The 21,436-nt window shown below is 33.4% G+C and overlaps 1 long non-coding RNA gene across 2 annotated transcripts in view; it reads right to left on the bottom strand.

The window, feature by feature from the left end:
• The window catches only part of LOC129218427 (uncharacterized), a 43,611-nt gene extending 22,784 nt beyond the window's left edge, over positions 1 to 20,827 (bottom strand). For both annotated transcript variants that reach the window (XR_008580330.1, XR_008580329.1), the window contains exon 1: positions 20,695 to 20,827. This is a non-coding gene — a long non-coding RNA (uncharacterized LOC129218427). The remainder of the gene's footprint in view (positions 1 to 20,694) is intronic.
• Positions 20,828 to 21,436: the final 609 nt, after the last annotated feature.

Raw genomic sequence — 21,436 nt, 5'->3', positions numbered from 1 at the left:
GGCACCTATCGAAATTAACCAAAAAAAAAAAAACAACTAAAGAATATTCGCGAAACAAAATTTTCTTCAGAGGCAAAAGAACATTCTTTCTTGCCTTTATAGGAATAAGAATTTATAACATTTTTTTCTTCTTTGTTGGGATTGAATTTTGGCTTGAAAATATGATGAAACAGAAACTTTAAGATCTTTTAACCGAGAAAGAAAAAGTCTAACGGGCTAAAATGCAAATCATAAAGGGGAAAGGGGGAAACATAACCTTCGCAATCAGACATTCAGAGCGCCGCCGATTTTTTGATGACGCCAGTCATTCTGTATAGCGTCACTCTAGGAAACCGCGGGAAATGTTCAGTCATTGTCTCTCTTGAATATATCTCACTTCCAAAGACTATGTCCAAAAGAAAACAAAGCAATTTATTTGGATTTTTCAAGAAGAAAGAAGACCAAGAAAAAACCCATGAAACTAGTGAGCTACCAGATGTTGTTAAACAAGGTACGTTTATGTATTTTGTATTTTCTTTTCGTTTTTTTCTTTTTCCGATTCGACAAGTTTTGGTCTGTATGTGAGTGTGCATGCATAGATATTTTTCACGCTTCATAAACACATGCATTAAAAATCGAAAAGACGGCTCAAAAATATTGTGAACTGTAATTGACGGTTTGTGTTTTAAGCCTTTGAAAACACAAAACCTAAGTAAAGTTCCGGGATGATAATATTTATCAAAAATTTATTAAATTAGAAAAAACAAAATTGAATAAATTGACTAGGGCCATTCTAGCTGGGGTCAGTTTTATATTTTCTCTATGTATTAAAAAAAAGTAAGGTCAAAGAAATAATGAAAGGAAGTCTGTGGCAGGCTTGCGTCCAGGAGACCTTATAGCACCTACAACCTTGAATATTTGTACAAAATTACTTCGAGCCCCCCCCCCCCCCAGGGTTTTCACCTGGGGTTTTATGTTTTAAACTTCGAATTAAATTTTTTGTAATTAATTTTTAAGACAGGAATTTTACATTAATTGCCTATTATCGGGATGAAAGATTTCCCATACCCCCGAGCATTCGATGTCGTTCTTTTTTACGCTTAATTGTAAACTGCTTGCCTTGATTTTCAAATATGTTGATTTTATGTATTAATTATTTTGATTTATTATTTTTGTTACAAAAGCTTTTCAATTTATATAAACTTGCATATAATTAGATACAAACATAAGGTTTCCAAATGACAATCTGAAGTTAATATTTTCATTCAAAAAAACATATTGGACATCTATCTACCACATCTTCAATTTCAATTCTTACTTTGATAACTGGATTACAAAAGGAAATACTGTTAAAAACTGAAAATAAAATAAAATAAAACGTAAAAAACCACCTAATAATAAATATGCATCTTGCTTCATGTTTCTCTATTAAAAACGCCCAATGTTCATTGTGGTTCTCGGTTCTATGTTGAAAATGTATGCCGATGTCAGAGATGCATTTATTTTGTACCAAAATAATGTAATGTGCACATGAGTTCACCTTTTTGATACCGATCATATTGCATCTCCAAAGTTTATTTTAAGTAATAAGTATCATTGTATTAACTTGTGTTTAATTATATGTTTGAACACCACACATATATATATATATATATATATATATATGGGTAAATAATAAAAATCTATCGCCCCCCCCCCCCTTGAGAAGTTTCTGTATCCACCCTTGTTTTCAAGCTTCAACAAAGAACCAAATTCGTTCAAATTTTAATTTTACGACTCGAAAATTATACTAAATGGCTCTTTCTACCTAAAATTATTACAGTAGAAGACCGTTATAACGCACACCTTGGGACCAGAGCTTTTGCGTTATACAGGTTTTTGCGTTATATAGATCATTTCACAAATTTTGAAACTAATATTCAGAATATATCTATATATTGGCATTTCAGAATGAGTTTTATCTGCAATGAGTATTAAAGCACCAATATTAGCAATTAGTTATTCACAAATAAATATGCTTCACAATCAAAATCCTGCACTTCTGCTAGCTTCATAATTTGCATAACAACTGCATTTTTAAGAGTCATCTGGTATTTTTTGTTCACTATGAGTACTAACTTTCATTTCAAAAGTTTTGAAATAAGATGCTAAGAGGAAAAACTTTCAAAATTTAATTTGCCTAACAATTTTTATGTTTGCAAAGCAAAACAGGGATTTTTTTAACTTCAAAACTTATTGTTTACTTCTGACAAGTAGTGCGGTTTATAGAGAATTGCGTTATATAGGTCGGCGTTATTACGGTCTTCTACTGTATTTGATTTACTTGATTCAAGTCCCATTCGAAAGACCGCGAAAAATACTCATAAAATTTATCTATCGAGTATAGCTACCTGCTTTCAACCGTTAAACACTTACTGGTGTGTTGTTCCCCGTCTTACTTTTCAAACAGTAAGCCTTACCTTCAAAAGGGAAATAATGCAGAGGCCAGGTGGGGGAAATATTGTCACTCATTTGCACTTATTTCAATATCAAACAATGAATGAAAGTTTTAGCATAGTGCCATGGTCAAAATTAATTTAAATTGTTACTTACTAATTTTGTCACATTCAAAGTAATTTTTATGTAAGAGAAAATACTCCAGTGTTAAATTTATAGCTTTAAAATTTTCTTAAATCTTACTACACATAATGCTATTGAATATGAGTTGTCATAAAAAGGAAAAAAACATATCAAGTTAATTTATAACCACTTAACATAAGCTGCTAATTTTTATATAAAATACAAATCTTTTCTTTTTCTCAGTTTTGCACTAGGATATTAAATGTTTCACAGTATATAAATCAGGGTTGGCAAAAACCCGGGTTTTTTTAAAAAAGCCCATGGACCCAGGGTTTTTTTGGGTTTTTTTAAATAAAACCCAAAAAAAACCGAACTAAAGCTTTGTTTTTTTAAAAGAAATGTGGGTTTTTTCTTTTTTTTGTCTTTTTTTAGGGAAAATGTGGGGTACTTGTAGCATATTGTAGCGTAAGTATATGGACAAAGCGCAAAAATTGTCTTGGGGTAAAAAAACTGGAAAACTAGTTAAAATTCAGCGTTTTCTGAAGAAAAGTATAAAAGACGACAAAACCCAAGAATGGTTAAGTTTCAGATTTTTTAGTTTTCATGATTATCAACAGTTAATGCAAAGTTACTTCACGAGTGAGAAAATCTATTGTTCGTTTTTAATTGCTACTACTTTTTTTTTTTTGCATTTTACTTTCCTGTATTTTATTTTGTTATGCAAAACTACTGTAGAACCTCAAGTAGGTTTTACTCCCTTTTTACTGAATTCCAGCTTAATCAAGATATTTCTTTCAATTTTATGTTGAACCGTGCTTTTCTATTTCTGTGTACAAACTAAGAAATATTAAACTTTTTCGTAAGATAATGAAAATACTGTACATCCTGTTCTGTTTTCTGCCCGACCGTTTGAAAAACCTGTTAATTTCTAAAAAATATACCTTGTGTTTATCCGAGATTTGCGAAGTGTTTGTTTGCAGAAATAATTCACATGAAAGCCTTTTAGCTAGAGTAGTATCCTCTGTACAATCTGCAAATATTGGGAAAATCAGACGTGACAGGACTTAGTCAAAATAATTTGAGTCCATTTATTTATCAGTTAAAGAAAAAAGTTAAATATATTTATTTAAAATCTTTGAAACATTTTTGTAATGCTGTTAAGAGTTGAGAAATACTATTTCAAAAAATTCATTTTTTATGTCCAATGTCTGTGGTGAAGAAGAAACGAAAAAGAAGTTTAAATTGCGAAAGTATTTAAATTAATTTTTTTAAAAACTTCCCAAAAAATTAAAAAAACCCAAAAGTGGGCTAAATAATGGGTTTTTTCAAAAAAACCCATTGGGTCCAACCCAATTGGGTCCAATCCGGCCAACCCTGATATAAATTTCTTTAGTATTATGCCACACAAAATATTAAATATTGTTGAGAAACAACTAAACTCATATACCTCAAAGTTTACTAACACTATAATTACGGTGGTCTTCGTATAGGGGAGAGTGGTAATGAATAGGCCAATTTTTGGTTTTTAATTTTTGTTATTTTTTCTAATACTTTTTTTTAGCTCAAAATCGCCCCTTAGTTACTTTACTTATTTGTGGTTACATAAAAAAGTCATAAAACTTGGATTGGAATATGTCTATAATGAATGTTAATAGAAAATAGAAAAATAGAAATTTGGCCCATTTATCCCCACCCATGGGGCTGAATCGATCATTGAAGGTAATGAATGGGCTACTACATGAATTCAACGAAAACATGTGGAATTAATCTTTTCAAAAATTATCATGAATAAATTAAAACACAAGCAAAAAATGTTTACAAATTTCACTACACTTACTTTTAATTTTTATTTATTTTTTCGATAATTAAAATTTTAATTGCTTCTAAAATTCAATATTATTACATTAAAATTCAATGGTAAAATTCAATATTATCACTGATAATGTGTTAATAATAAATAACAATTATTACCTAGATTTTCAAACAGAGAAATTTTTTTTAATGTTTGATTTAAATATACATCCAGGGCCGGATTAGCCATAGAGCAGAAGTAGCAAATGCTATGGGCCCCACGCTTCTGGAAGCACCACGCCATGATAAAAAAAATCCGGGAAAAGAAAAAACTATTTTCCCGTGCTTTTACATGTTTAAATTTCTCTCTTTATTTAAGTCTAGCTTTTTCCCAAATGGTCAAGTATATTAAAAATCTTATTTTCTTCATTAAAGTGCAGACTCGTTATGAAATAATACCATTCTGACCAGTATCATTGGTAGAGGAGGGAGGGGGTTTCTTGAGTGTCATTTAGAGATGGTAAAAGCCTTCAAACTGATAAAGATTGAGAATACTCACTTTACTCCACATGTCACCAGGCGCGGATCCAAAGGGGGGGCAATGGGGGCAATTGCCCCTCCCTGGGAAAATCAGGGGCGCCAGTAGGAAGGGGGCGCCGAAAGCGTCCCTGGACGAATATTTAAATACCAAAAAGAAAGAACGAAAGATAGTTGGAATTTATTAGTCTCATTCACCAGTTCTCAACCTGTGTGAAGTGGGGCGCTTCCGTGCCCCTCTTGTGGGGGCAATATCCGCAAGTTATGAGCTTTCTTTCTGAATTTGGTAGGAAAATTTTGGAATGGGGTACTAAAGAAAGACATTTGGAAAATTTATTTGGTTCATTCACTACTTCTCAATGTGTGGGGAGTAGGGCACGTCCCTTGGGGGCGCAATATCCGCAACTTATGAATTTTCCTTCTAAATAAAGCGGGGGGGGTGGGGAGTTTTGGAATTAGGGACAAAAGAAAGAAATGTACTTAGAAAATTTATTTTTCTCATTTACGATTCTAAACCAATATTAAGTAGGGCGCTTCCACGCCCCTCTTAGGGGCGCAATATTCGCAACTTAAAACATTTCCCTCCAAATTTAGGGGAAAAATTGTGAAATTGGGTATAGAAGTAGACATTTAGAAAAGTTATTCGGTTCATTCATCAGTTCTCAATCAGTGGGAAGTAGGGCGCGTTCCCCTAGGAGGCGCAATATCCGTAACTAATGAGTTTTCCTTTGAAATTTAGAGAGGAAGTTTTGGAATTAGGTACAAAAGAAAGAAATATATTTGGAAAATTTGTCTCATTCACCGGTTCTCAACCTGTGGGAAGCGAGCTCTAGGGGGTGCACTATTCGCAACTTTTAAATTTTCACTCTAAATTTAGGGGGGGGGGGGAGTTTTGAAATTTGGTACAAAAGAAAGAAAGACATTTTAAAAATTTATTTGGTTCTTTCATCGGTTCTCAGCGCACCCTGAGTGGCGCAATATCTGTAACTTATGAGTTTCCCTATACATCTACTGGGAAAGTTTTGGAATTGGGTACAAAAGAAAGAGAGACATTTGAAAAATTTATTTGGTTCATTTACGGATTCTCAATCTGTGGGGCACCCGCGCTCCCTAGGGGGTGCAATATCTGCATTTTATGAGTGTCCCTCTAAATTTAGGGGAAGTTTTGGAACTGGGTGCAAAAGAAAGACATTTAATTTTTTTTTTACTTCATTAACCATTCCTCAACCAGTGAGGAGTGGGGCGCGTCTGCGTCTGCTTAGGGGCGCAATATCATGAGAATTGCCCGTTCTCAACAGCGGATACAGAAATTTTTCAAGTGAGGAGCGATTGAGTTTAATCATTCAACCTTTACTACATATCCTGGTTACACATGTTAATAACACAGGTTTAGGTCTTCAATCCTGAAACATTTCCGCTTGAGAACTCTGACCTCCCACTCCCTTTCCCTACTATTATCGAAGACCATCTAAAATTGCGTTTTTTAACATTCAGTAATAAAAAAACTGCGGGGGAGGTCCTCCTTTATCCTCCTAATATCATCGAAGAGCGTCAAAAACTTCATTATTGACTTCAATTTCTAAAAATTTCTGGGAGAGAGTTTCAGAATTCCATTTTTTCGTTTATCGTTAAAGCTGGCTTGCGATTGTGCTTTTTGTTTATGATTTTATAGTTTTCAAAAATGTCCGAGGGAAGGGGCGAACCTCTCCCCACTCTGCAATCACCAAAGATCGTCAAAAATTGCGTTTTTGAAACTTTGATTTCGAAAAATGTTTGCGAGAAAGTTCCAAATCCAAACCCTTCCACTAACGCCTAACGTCATCAGAGATACTTTATTTACGTCTTTAGTATTTTAATTTCGACAAAATTTCCAAGGGAGAGCCTCCTAACCTCTCTTTGCGAAGCATCATCGAAGATCGTCTGAAATTGCGTTCATGAAACTTTTTCAAAAAAATACACATAAACCTCATTCCTTCCTTCAACATTACGAAAGATAGGTTACAATAGCGTTTTTATGACTTAAGTTTTGAAAAATATCTGGAAGTAGGGGGTTTGGAGGTGAAAACACCCCTCAGAGCCATTGGTTTTAACATAAATGCCAATTCTAGTAGAATTGTTTGAGCAAAAAAACCACCTTCAAAAGGTATTTTTGATTTAAAAAAAGAAATCCACTTCATCAAAAAACCTCCTCCCGAGGATATTTTTGATAAGAAAAGATAGTCTCTCCAGATAGTATTTTTCATCGCAAAACCTCCTCCGGAAGGTATTTCTGGCTGCGCTAGTGCAGTCTTTAATTACATTCTTATTATGTGGCGCAACCAGAGGAGGGGTCCACAGGACCCGTACCTACCCCTGAATGCTGAGTTGATGTTTTTTTTTTCTTCAGAAGTATTCTTTCTTACTGAAAGGAAGGAAGGAAAATGTCTTAGGGATAGAAAAGTTATTTTAACAAGGGAAAGAAATGTTAGGAAAAAACCTTAATTATTTTAAAAAGAAATGTTTAAATTAAAAAATTTTAACAGTTGTAGATTCTAGGTCAGCTAATTTGTTCCACCTCCCTTCTGAAAATAAAAATGCTGTGCACGAAGCTCACCCCTTCCCCCCATCGAAAATTATTACAGACAGTATCAAATTTTGTTTCCTGGTCTTTTATTTTGTAGAGATTATTCAGGAGGAAGAGCCCCCGAACACCCCACCATCTAACAACACCGAAGATCGTCTAAGTAGCGATTTTTAATCTTCAATTTCAAAAAATTACCAGGCCCTTAACCTTATCAAATATAGCCTACAACTGATTTCTTAGAGTTCAATTTCGAAAAATTCCTGGGGAGGGGTCTTTGAAATCCGTCCTTCTAATATCAATTAAGAATGACGAAAATTGTGTTTTTAAAGCTACAATTTTGCTAGTTTTAAGGGGATGAACCTCTGAATTTTTCTCTCTAACATCGTTGAAGAAAGTCTAAAAACCTTTGTTTTAAGGACTTCAATTTCGAGAAACTTCCAGAGGAGAGTCCCCCCTGGAACTCCCCTCTCCTTAATATCTTCAGATTGTCAAAAATTTCGTTTTTGGCGCTTCAATTTTGGAACATTGGGGGGGGGGGGGGGTAAATCGACTCAAAAAATCGGTATTCTAGTAGTTTAATAATTCTTGGCATTCTAGGGCTTTTTTACCGTTCGATAATAGCCTATTTGCATCGATGACATTTCCTAAACCCCACTTCTTTCTTTAACATCCACAAATGCAGTCTATAATCCCGTTTCTAAGACATAAATTTCAAAAAAAATTCTGAGGGGGGGGGGGAGCCCGAACATTTGCTTCCTTTAACATTACCAAAGATCATCTCCCAGTTTTGACCTCCCAACGGTCCTGTTAGTTTTTGTATGTGTGTTATATATTACATATGAACCATATGTCTGAGGGAATTTTTTAAAAGTGCTCCCCCCCCCCCCCTTCAAACTTTAAAAAAAAGCTATTTTCAAGTTGTGCACCTGCTCTTCTTTTAACTTCAGATGGAATGCAATCGCGTTTTTAAGACTACAATTTTGAAACATTTTTGAAGAATCCCCATCCTCCTTCCGCTAACTTCATTGAAGATCGACTGAAATTGCGTTTATGGCAGGTGCACAGTCCCTCAAATTATTACCCCCATCGCCTCTCCCTTGCATCCGCGCTTACCATTTTGCATTTTGTTATTTAAGGCTATACTAAAACAATTGTTTACACTGAAAACGTTATGCGCATCAATTACTTTTATTGCAATAATAAATTAGAATACCTTGTTGTACTTTTTTTCCCTTGATGGGGCGAGTGAGGGGGGGGGGGGCACCACAAATTAACGTCCAAGGTGTCACCCGTTCCGGGAACTCCACTATAAAATCCTATTATGTCCTACATTAGTTTATTTAAATTATTTTTCGCTTCCAGTAGCAATGCATTTTTACTTAATATTTTTTTTCCCTAGCGGGAGAATAGCTGAATGTTCAAAAGTAAAGAAGATGAGGATAACAATCAAAAATGTGATTTTTCATCTTTGAGAACTCATTTGGTGGTTGGGGGGGGCGCCAGGTGTGTGGGGGCGCCGAAATTGAAAAAAAAAGTGCCCCCTCCTGAGCCGAATCCTGGATCCGCGCCTGCATGTCACACGTGTGTCCATTAGCACATGTGAGCATTAGGGTGGAACGAAAAAAACAAAGTTTTTACTTTCGAATCGTAATAGTGCGGAAAAGTTGCGATTGGTGAAGACTTACAAAACAAAACAAAATTTTTTAAAATCGGATAATATCTTCCGATCCCGCAACAAGCCTAAATATTTGAAAAAATGGAAAATTTCGTGTTTTCTTAGTGATTTTTCAAAAATTTTGTTTTAATGTTTCTTTTTAAGGCTCTGAGACGGAAAAGTTTTGATTGGTAAAGCCTTCAGAAATAAAAAACAAATTGAAATCGAATAATACCTTCTGATCCAGAAACAAGCCTAAAAAATCGAAAAAATTGTGAATTTCAGGTTTTTTTTCCGAATTTTTAACATTTTTGGTTCAATGTACTTTTTCAGGCTACAGAACGGAGAAGTTACGTTTAGTGAAGACTTCAAAGCAAAAAAAAAAAATCTTTTTGAAATAAAACAATATTTTCCGATCGCGCAACGAACCTACATATTTAAAAAAAAATGTAAACTTTAAGCCCTTTTTTAGCTTTTTTTTTTCTTTTAGTTTAACGAGCCTCATAAGTTCGGTATGAAATACTAATGAAAGAACGTTTGTTTATAAAATAAATGTGATATTTCAGTACTAGCCTGTCTGTGAAATTGTCCACATGGACCTTTAATCCCGCAAGACTCATATTTGTTTATGCCGCTCAGTACAGTGTATGCATCTAATACGCTCCATTAGCGCCTCACGATCTTGAATTTATGAGCTTTTTAGTTGGTTTGTGTCTATAGGTATCTTACTTAAATGAATAAAGCAGTCGTGCTGGCATCAGTATTTCTCAAAGTTTCTAATGTGCGTGTGATGTCTATTTGCTCTGTTTAACGTGTTTCAAACATGAATCCATCTTTGCAGAAAAGAATTACCAGAAAGTCCTTTGAGTGCCCTATATTTGGCCACCCGAGAGATTTGCCAACAAATAAACTCCTTACTTATGAAAATGTACTTCAAAGTTGCTTTCAAGAGAGATTTGAGTTATCTAGAAAAGTCAATAACACGAAAATGAGTTTTTCCATTGTCAAGGACAAAAAGTTAAATGTATCTTTGATAAGGCCTCGATTCCTACAGTTTCCCTGAAAAGAATTGCTCAGCTCATTGATATCTTCTACAAAAAATATCTCAATTTCATGAGATCTTACAACCAAGACAAGGATAAACCCAAGTTTAAAGAAAGGATTGATAAATTTAAAAGTGAAGAAGGAAACTCTTTGACATCTCTGCCTGTAAGTGCGTAAAGAATGTTATTTGCACTTGTAAAAAGACCCCAGACATTTGTGAATGTCCAATTTACATGAAATGTACGTGTGAAAAATCTGAAAAGATACTGATCTCTGAACAAAGATTTCTCTATCTTCAGAGGAAACATGGCATAGGAAAAATTGGAACTTTGGACCAAATGATTTGTCAAATCGTGACCCCGGCCCACTCTCACATTCCAGATGGCTCACTTGTGCAAATAGAGTTCTTAGACTGTACGTAAGTGTATCGATCCTATCAGGCGAGTTAAAACACATAGTGACTTTTTATTTTGCGATGTTACATGCCGGTCTGGTTTGAAATAAAGAACCGCAAAAATTTCACAGACGATGCCATTCATGTTTACAGAACAATTCAAACCTGTCGATACTTACCCGACAATCTAATTAATGGCAATGGTGTTTGATGAAAGGAGGCATATAAGAGAACTAGCGTTTAAAAGTGTGTTAAAAGCCAGAGAGTTTCTTTCTAAAGGCAAAAGCATTAGAAACTTTGTCATTCCATCTCTAAATTTCGAAGCAGAAGATTACACAGAGATTATTAATTGGAACACAACAAAGCTATCTTCGCCACCTTTTCTTCGAAACGGTCATAACAAAGACATTGAAAATTGTATTGTAACAGGCAATATACCCGACTGGGATATAAAACTATTCCCCCGCCTTACGCAAGCTGTCAAAAGATGTGTGAAGTTAGTGACGGAGGCTTCACTCAAAGTGTGTGGATTTAAATCAAGAGAGGGCTACATAAAAGCAACATTGAAATCCAGATCAATTATGCCCGAATTTTCCAAAAAAATCTGATTATAAATTAGCTTCCACAAGAAACACTTAAAACAATAAGACTTGTATACTGGATTGTAAATTTGGTAAATATTTTATAACTTTTTATTATTTGAAAATATTTCATTATTGTAAAGAATGGTAGTTTTGCATGTTTAGAAGATACCTTAAAAGTCAATTAATAAATTAATGTTTATGTGTATTATGGGGTTTTTTAACAGGCTTTTCCCTGTAACACCGGGGGAAAAAACAGCAAAAACAATTTTATTTTTGATTACTAAGAAAAGATGAAATTTTCCCTTTTTTTTACTTTTCATTTTTGTTCCTGGATCAGAATGTATTATTCGATTTCAACAGTTTTTTTTTTTAAATTTCTGAAGGCTTCACCAATCGTAACTTTTCCGTCTTAGAGTATTAAAAAGTAATGTTGGAGCAAAATTTTTAAAAAATCGCTAAAAACATGAAATTTTCCATTTTTTCAAATTTTTAGGCTCGTTGCGGGATTGGAAGATATTATCCGATTAAAAAAAAATTATTTTGTTTTGTAAGTCTTCACCAATCGCAACTTTTCTGCACTATTACGATTCGAAAGTAAAAACTTTGTTTTTTTCGTTCCACCCTAGTGAGCATCAAAGAGTTTGAAGTAACAATATCTTTAGTCACGTCAGAGGACAGTGGCGTAGCTAGACCCGACTTTCGGGGGGGGGTTACTTCTTTTTTATATAACCGCTTGGAATTTTTTCCTTTTCTTTTTTTTTATTTCTCTTCTCTCTTCTTTTTCTCTTTTTTTTGTGACTAACTTTTCGGGGGGGGGGGGGTTTGTCCCCAAACCCCCCCCCCTTAGCTACGCCCCTGTCAGAGGAAGCACAAAGGAGATGAGGGGATTGATAGAAGCTTTCCAGAAATTTCTCTTAAATAGAGTCTCAAAAACACAATTTTAGTTAATCTTTCTTAGTGTTTGGAAAGAAATCTCAGATGAGTCAGAAAGTTTTCAAAAGTAACCTAAAAATTACAATTTTGGCAATGTTTGGTAATGTTAGAAGAATGGAGAATAGGGTTTTCTCTAGATATTTTTTTTTTTTTAAATTGAAGTCAAGTTTAAGATATCTTAGGAATTTTAAAGGAGTTCGGGAGCCTTCCTAAAACTTTCAGTTATTCAACCATAAAAAAAGTAAATTTAGGTGGTTTGATAACAATAGAGGAAAGGGCAACGGATTCTTTCCTGAAACTGTGTTCAAAACTGAAGTCAATTTCAAGCTATCTTTGAGAAGAAAGGGTTTGAGGGATCCACTCATGGTATAGTTATAAACGAAATTTCAATCTATGCGGGAAGTTTAGAGAAAAGGATGAGGGACTGAACTCCCCCAGAAAAATTTCTGCTTGAAGTTTTTAATTGTGATTTTAGGTTATCACTGGAGGCGCTATGGGAGGGGGGGGGGGTTTAGGGGATGCATTTGCTTTGCAAAATGTTAGAAACTGAAATCTTCAAGATACATACTATCTTTAGTACTAACTGTAGGTAAAGTGGCTTGGAGCCTTTCTCTGGAACACTGAAAAGCTAAGGAAGTAGGTATTCTCCTTTGGAATTTTTTTGAAATTGAGATGGTTTAAAAGCTCTTTCCAGAATTTTTCGGAATTTAGGGTCTTAGGCAATTTTAAGCAATTTTTGGAGGTAGCATTAGAAGGAGGTTCTGAAACTCTAAAAGCGCAAATCTTGAAAATACATTTTAAAGCTCTCTTTGGCGAAAAGAGAGGGGGAATGGGTTTTTTTCCCAGAAATTGACTGAAATTGACCGACTTTCTTCATAAAGATTTCAAAATTGGAGTCCTGAAAAGGTAATTATAAGTCCTCCTAAACTCTCTTTGGTCTCTTAACTTCATGCCAATTTGTCAACCTTAAAAATTGCCGCCGGCGACACGAGCCCGTAGATCCAGCACTGCAAACAACTATGAGCAAAATTAAGAGATCATGACATAAAAGGGAAGAAAATTATTCTTAGACTGTTGACATTTATGTTGAGCAAAATAAATAAATAAACTGTTCAGAAATCATTATTTGTTGAAGAACAAAAATAATTATGTGCAGAAGAAAGACTTTAAATCTAGTTTGTAATTATTTCCTATGAGTGAAAGGGAACTTAAAAGCTGCCAGCCTTGCCCCGAACCTCACCCTTTTTTTTGCATCAGCAAAGGTAGTCAAAAACTTTTTTATTCAAACTTGAAATTCAGAAAAACTCTGGGAGAAAATTGTTTAACATAATCGAAAACTCGCTAAAACTGCTTTCTGGAACGTCGGTTTTGAAAAATTTCCATGGTTGAAATCCCGAGTCCGATTCCATTTCATAACATCATGTAAGGTGGCCTACAAGTGTGTATTTCGATCTATAATTTCAAAAAATTTCCTATGGGAGTGTACCTCTCCCCCTCCAACATTGTCAACGATGGTCTAAAATGTACTTTTAAGACTTCAACTTCCAAAATTTTCAGGGGTTGCCTTGGAGAATGCCTGAACCCTACGGTTCATGTATCACATTTTCAACACTTCAATTTCGAGAAGTCTCCGAGGGGATGGCTTTCGTGAACTCCCCACCACCCCCACCCAAAAATCACCAAAATCGTATAAAATTACTTTTCAAAGAGTATGCTCGATAGTTTCGAAAATTTTCTGCTTAAAAATGTGCTTTTAGATTATTAATAGGTGATAAATTCGAAAATTTTCCTATGGGACGTTCTTGAACATCCCTCTCTCTCTACAACATCATTAAAGATAATCTAGTTTTATTTAAGACTTTAGTTAGAAAAATTGCCTGGAGAGATTTGCTGTGAACCAAAATTTTTTCTTTTAAACTTACCTAAAGTAGCATTTTTAAACTTCAGTTTCAAAAAATCTCCAAATTAGGGCCTCCGAGCCTTTTATCTCCCTAATGTCATCAGGGGTCGTTAGAATTCAGTTTTTAGAATTAAAATATTGAAAATTTTAATTCTAAAAACCAGACCCCTCTTCCTTTATACCGTTAAAAAATTGCGTTTTTGGAAAGCTCTAAAATTATATCCATATTTATGTATTCATATGTGTTGCAAGTGCACCTCCCGTATCCACTATTGTTTACTATATCATGTAAACATGAGGGCCCTTTGGAAACATTTGCTACGGGCCCCCCGCTGGCTTAATCTGGCACTGTATACACCAATCTATAAAAGCAAACAATAGGACATTAAAAAAGGGAAAAAACCTACAAAATCAACAAAGCAAAAGCACACTATTCTACTCTAACCTGTTTATTAAATACTGGATGGACTCACTCATATCAAATTGAAATGTTGAAATACTGACAGGTGGGGTCAATAACTGGACAGTTCATCTTAATCATTTATAGAATTTAATAGCTAATCTTTCTTAGGGTTAAAATGGTGCAAATTTTAGAAATTACTATAAACCTATTCTAACAGAATAGGATATCTAAACAGATAAGAAGAATCTAACAGATAAGACAGTAATGTAAATCTATGACAGCTAGTTAGTTATGTTTCATATTAAAGAGAAAATCAGAAAAAAAAAGACCCCCCCCCCCCTTTTTTTGGTATACCCATCCATAACCATGATTTAGTGGCCCATTCAGCCCTACCTATACTTCTGGAGTTATATTCAGGTATTTTTAATATAAGAAATTCAAATAGCATTAAAATACATCTTAAAATTAGTTTACAGATATGGAAAGACTTGCTAATACATATACCTGCAGTGAAATAATAGATTTTTCAGCTAGTAATTATTTTACTGAAAAGGGAAAAATACTTTTCAATCAGATTCTTGACCATCGTACTCTAGTGGAAAAATGGCTTTTCTCAAACAATTGAAAATTGCATGAATTTAGTAGAACAAATAGCTCTATCGATTAGTGGCATCTAAAATAATTTTATGAGAATACTTTTCATATTTTGTTAGTAGCCCATTCATCCCCATGGCCCATTCATTACCACTTTCCCCCTACCTAGAAATAGGATGGGGGTCATTTGGACCCTCTGAAAAATCTGCATCGGTCCTCGTATAATGCAATATATTTGTGAAAATTAGTTAAAAATAAACATTTATATTCAATAGTTTATTTAAAGAATACAGTAAACTTCTAATTATCCGCAGAATTGGGTGGCACTAACTCCGTGGATAAAAAAATCATGGATTAACCCAAAAAAGGCTAAAATGAGGGTCAAATAAGGTAAAAATCGTCCTTCCTCAAAAACTTAGCTGTACTGATGCAAAATATTTTCCTTAAACAGTGAAAATATATACAGTGCAGTAAAAATATTTTGTATTTTTGCAGAACTTAATATCAATAATGAACAAGTGTATGTACGATGAAAAAAGCACAATAAATAATGAAACAAAAACAACTGAGCTTAAATTTAAAATTTTTTCGACAAAAAAAAATTAATATTTGCTTTTTACTGCGAAAATGCATGTTCCTGATTGTTGATTGGTTCGAGGATAATCAAGAGTTTACTGTATAGAGATTTTAGTAGATGTAATAAAGTATATAGTTAGTATATTAATGAAGTATTTAGCAGTTGGTCCTTTTACCGACCAAATGGTATTTTTACCAGGCAATGGAAAAAAACCATGGCAAAAATGGAAAAAATTGCAAAAACCAAATTATGTATAAAGTTGCATTAAAATACGTTAATTTGTTAATTATGGAATGACAATGATTTAAATAATATTTAACATTGAACAAAAATTCTACTTCTCAATTTTATAACTAATTTAATTATTAAATAGAAAAAAAATGCATTGTAATAGTAATAACAATGATTTTAAATCTCTGCCATGATGTGTTGCTGTTGCAATACATACACTGTTTTCACCCAAGCCCAATCATTTAAATATTTAAAAATAATTATGTCCTTGAAAGTAATAAATTTAATAAAAATTGGAAGTGCTTAGGCTTTTTTTTTCCCATTGGCAAAAACCTATTTTTGCTGCGTCTTATCTAGTTTTGACATAGGAAAACATTAACTTTTCTTTTCTCTTAAGAAATAATGCAGTTTTCTCTTTTACTGAGAAAATGGATAGATTTGAGAGGTGAGAAAAAAAAAACTGTATATCTCTTGTTTGATAGATGCATTTTATATTAAATCAGAGGCGTAGCTAGACCCGACTTTCGGGGGGGGGGGGGGGTTACTTCTTTTATTATATATATATATATAGATAGATAGATAGATAATATATGTGTGTGTAAACTTTTTTTAGTATTAAAAAAATAATAAGAGGGAGGTGAATCTTACATACTTTGGAATGGGGTGCTCCAAGTTCGATACTTGTCTCAAACAAAACAAAAAATTTTTATTTATTTTTTTAATGTTTTGGAAAATTTAACTTTTTTTCTTTTCAATCCATTTAATTTAAAGTGAAACTTTCTAGCAACGGGTGTAGTCGGAGCCAGTCTATCCAAATCAGGGAGAAAATCAAATATTTGATGAGCATGTTCTGTTCATTTCAGTGTAACTGCTTAATTTAGAGGCTAACACACATCTACAAAAGCTGGCATCCCTGAAAGCTAATAGATGCACCCATTTCCACCTGTAAACTGCATGTTTGACTTTCAATCTCATCGGTGGTCAGAGTTTTTTTACTTACTTGGTTCACACTAAAAGCATGAAATAAAATAGAAAAAGACTTCTTGATTATAACCTGCAAAAAATGAAATTGCTTTTCATATTGTTATATTTATATGTTGCTTTTTATATGTATTTACATTTATGCTAATTCTAAAGCAGTTAATAAAATTTGAATTAAAAAAAGGGAAGAAATATAGGCGGTAGAAAGTTATTTGCACAAAGCTGCATACCATCTGGTCTCCTCTCAAGTTTTTATTTTAAATTTTATTAGCTGCTTTAGGATTTACATAAATATCTATTTGAGAGAGCAACAGCAATTTTCGAGTGTTATAAACAGAAGTCTTGTTTATTTTCTACTTTTTAATGCGAACCAAGGTAACAGAACAGTCTAGACTAGATTCATTTCGTTTTTAATTATTTTATTCCTGTAATGCTATGCAATTTTTCTTTTAAATTAAAATAAAATTTCCTTCAGAAAGGTTCGATGGGATTAATGCTGCTTCAGCAGACTGTACTTCGTTTTCTTCAGGGGACGTTAACTTTCTCTTTTTAGAGCAACCATTTTCGTCATTTAAATTTTTTTCTTTGGGTTTTAAAAAGCTTGTTATCGGTTTTGATCGTTTCATTATACAACAACGTTCACTTAGAATATACTATTCTAAATAGTTCAGACCGCACGTTTTTAAAAGAATACGCAGTAAATACTGGCTGACATTTTCGACAAATCGATGTGATTGCGGTGGATACTCCTGGTTAGCAAAGGTCGTTTGAACTATGGCAGCACAACGCCAACAAAAACCTTATGTCTCGAATTCCGGCTATGCTATCATTTTCGGATTTGAAGCCCAATGATCTTTAAAGCAGCAAGCAAAAGCATTTTCTTCAACTCGAAACAGAAATGGTTGAGGGGGCAAAACAGAGAGAAATGCGTTCCACGAATAGGTTTTCTAGGAAGATTAACAAAAGGACAATCGTTTCAAGCAATTTGTTGGAAGAAGAGTAAAGGGGTGAAATTCACAGGTTGAGTATTAGTTGCATTATGGATGAGTATTTCAAGTTCATGGTTAAAGGTTATTCAAGTTAAAAGCCATTTTGCTCTGTTATCTGGTTTAGTACTGTTCTTTGGTCGCTCTCTTTCTAAAAATTATGATTCCTTATAGAAACCGGAGATTATAGGAGTGAAAGGAAAGTTTAAGATTTTTTCAAGTAAAGAAAAAAGGAAAATCCTAGAATATTGCCAGGTTAGATTTGCAGCAATTGTTAACCTCAAGAGGATAAATAATTAATCAAAAAAACAAAAAGAAAAATCAGGCACCAAAAAGCAATAAAAGACTTTTTCCTGAAAAAGATATGCTTAAAGTTTCTTTTACTGTCAAAATGATTCCTTAAACTTGCAATAAATCACTAAATAAATCACTATCTAAAGCGAAGAGTGAAATTTCACTCAATTATCAAAAAAATGTCGCAGCAGAGTGAGGAGTGAGGGGTCTTTACGCTTGAGGGTCACTCATGGAGCAGATTTTCAATGGCACTGGGAGGGGGGGGAGCAAAGTAAATTTTTGACCATTGTTATTCAGAAAAAAAGTCGTTTTGATTTTTTTTCTTTTTCTTCTCTTCTTTTTTATTTCTTATCTTTTTTTTTCTTCTTTCTTTCTCTTCTCCTTTCTTTCTCTTCTCTTTTCTTTCTTTTGCTCTCTCTCCTTTTTTTGAGACAAACATTTCAGGGGGGTTTTGTCCCCAAACCCCCCCCCGGGGGTTTTGTCCCCCCCCCCCCTTAGCTACGCCCCTGATATTAAATCTAATTCTCAGTAATATTAGCTCATGCTACAGAAGATTGAAAAGCCATTTATCAACTATGAGTAAGAAGTTACCACTGTGGGTTCGAAGTTAATTGCAGTAGACAAAGATTCCTGCACACTAGTCACAGCTCTGCAAGCGCGTCCTGTGACTACAGCTACAATAGAAAGATACTTTCAAATTCTTCTTTTGTAGAATCAAATTTACGAAACCATTCGTCAATTATTACCCTTACGATAAATGACTATTCTGAAACAATAGCTTTTTAAAGATGTTATAGACTGATATTTAAGTGATGTTTTATTCAAGGAAATAATTTTGCATTTATCTCAATTTCTTTTATTTCATTGTTGCATATTTATTTAACAGGTACAATTTAAAAAAATATATGGATTGTTTGGAAAAATTGCTATAAAATAAACAAGCTAGTTACCTTTACACTGTAAGCAAATAAATATATTTGGGTCTTCAACAATTGTAAATTTTGTTGGTAACTTTTAAAAGATTTAAAAACAAAAATTTTGCCAATATTTAACTCTTAAAGCACATTAAGCATGAATGTGTTATTAAACAAGCAAACTAATGAAATAAATATTTTATCAAAGCATGTTTCACTCTTCTTATTCACATGCAACTTCTAAAAAATATGTTGATGAGTTGTTAATGCAAATTCTATTTTTGACACTGTGACAAAAACCAATTTTTGCCAGGACCCTAAAAAGAGTTTAAAATGCCCTTAAAATAACCAGCGCTGTTTCAGTTGCACTTCAGAAACTAGCGGCTAATGTTCTCTTTTGCGTACAAAAACATTATGGTTTCAAATATCTGCAGTAATATGTTCCAGGAGAAATTTATGAGTTTCTACTCTGTTTCAGCATCAGTAAATGTATTTGGATTCCTTTTTTTCTTAAAAGGGTCAAAATGACACCTTCCCACGCTTCTATGGTATAATTCTACAGTTTGAGGTTTAAAAAAATACAACATTTTTGAAACCTTTATGTTATTACACAGCACAATGATCAAGGAAAAATCAAGTAAGGATAAAGCTTTTTATGAAAATACCGAGGAGCAATTAGCAGAAAAAGTGTACTTGGGGTCAAAATGACCCCTCCTGCAATTCTAGGGTTAATCCTTTGCATCTAAAGACAAAAAAAAAAAAAATCTGTCAATGTTTGAATTTCATTCCTCAATTTTAATTATGATGAAATTTGTCAGATACTGCAGAGACTAAGACAGCAGGAAATCATCTGAATAAATTATAATTTTAAATGAGATTTTACGCAACTTGAGTTTTTATTTGTATGTAAAGTAAATGCAAAATTCTTTATAAGATAGCATGTTGTAAAAATTATCAGTCATCAAATCATGTATCAGGCAAATGAATTCTCCATTTAAGCAGAATTGCAGATAAACATAAACTGAATGTGTGTGTTTAAGGAATTATTTAATTCATTTCTTATAAACTTTAAATGAATATATATACTTAATGTAGATAAATTTTATGACATAAAATGGAAAACATTTGTACTTCACAAAATAGGTTAACATTTTCTATTTTAAATTGGCAAAAAGTTCAAATGTTACAGTCGAAAAATTTTAAACAGATATTCGATATTTGACTGACCATTCGGTTCTAATTTTAAATGAATATTCGGCATTCGGCAAAACATGGTATTCGGTGCATCTCTAAAGAGAAGTATAAAATGAACCTCGAGATGGAAATTCAAGCAATTCATTGAATTTTTTGACGAGATAAAAAATAAAAAGTAGAAAATCGGACCAACGTACTCCATCTCCCTTACGCATTAAATGTACATTATACATAATATGTCATTTATAAACAAGCAAAATTTTTGCACACAGAGAATCTTGCAAGAAACAATCAATTGTTCAGTTTATATTGCCTTCCGGCAACGAACTAGACACAACTTAAAACTTGACACGTTAAAATTTCACAAAATTTTCGAAATTTAAAGTATGCATCATAAGCTTGAACAAAAAACTAACCAGTAACATTACATCGTAACCTTTTGGCACATAAAGATATTTAAAACTAAATCATTCGTAACTGTTATTGCACAATACAAAACCAAATTAATACAAAACCAAAATAATAACGAGAAAAAGTTTATGAAATAAAACATACTTTTACAGGCATAAAAGTTACACTGACCGTTTTCATTCTTAAATGACAACAAACGCCGAACGATTGGATTTTTCTTAACCTCTCCTTCGTTGCTGCTTATGTTTCTACTATTCGAAGCATTCCCCTAAGAAGGGGATTACAAGAAATGCTGTTGACTTTCTTAGACGTTAACGTTAATCAATCGACGGACTGAAGTTTCTGGTATTTATAGGGCCTGGGAGAGTCCATTTTCATGAAAGTGCGTAAGGCGCCATAATTGTAGCCAAGAGGCGGCTATAAGTGTAGCCAAATGGCGACAAATATGGGGCATGTGTTTTAAGGCCCCTAGTGAGCACTAAAATTCAATAAAACCTGATTGGTTGAGAAACCTTTTACTGCTTGGTGTGTTTATTGGGAATGGAAAGTAATAACTATTAACTATTGGCGATTCTGGAGTCCCTATATGAAAACGTAGATAGGGACTCTAGGAGATTCCAATGAGAAAAAGTGGGCGTTGCCGTAATCGCATTATAGCAAGTTTTGTTTATTTTCCCACTTGTTGCGAGCTGTAGTCTATTTCGCATTTCTTTTTTCATAATAATTTCTTATTTGTGCAGTATTTTTATACATTTCAGTGTTAAAGGTTTATTATGTTTTAGTTTCGTCCAGTGTTGTATGCTTATTTTATGTACAACTGTCATTGTCAAATGTCAAATAGTACTAACATTACTAACATAGCTTCGTTGTTATGTTTGCGAGAATGTTTTGAAAATCAAATGATACTGCAATA

This window comes from Uloborus diversus, chromosome 3 (assembly GCF_026930045.1).
Source record: "Uloborus diversus isolate 005 chromosome 3, Udiv.v.3.1, whole genome shotgun sequence".
Classification (NCBI taxonomy): domain Eukaryota; kingdom Metazoa; phylum Arthropoda; class Arachnida; order Araneae; family Uloboridae; genus Uloborus; species Uloborus diversus.
The sequence above is the reverse complement of the archived record's forward strand: the minus strand, read 5'-3'. Positions and strand labels throughout refer to the sequence as shown.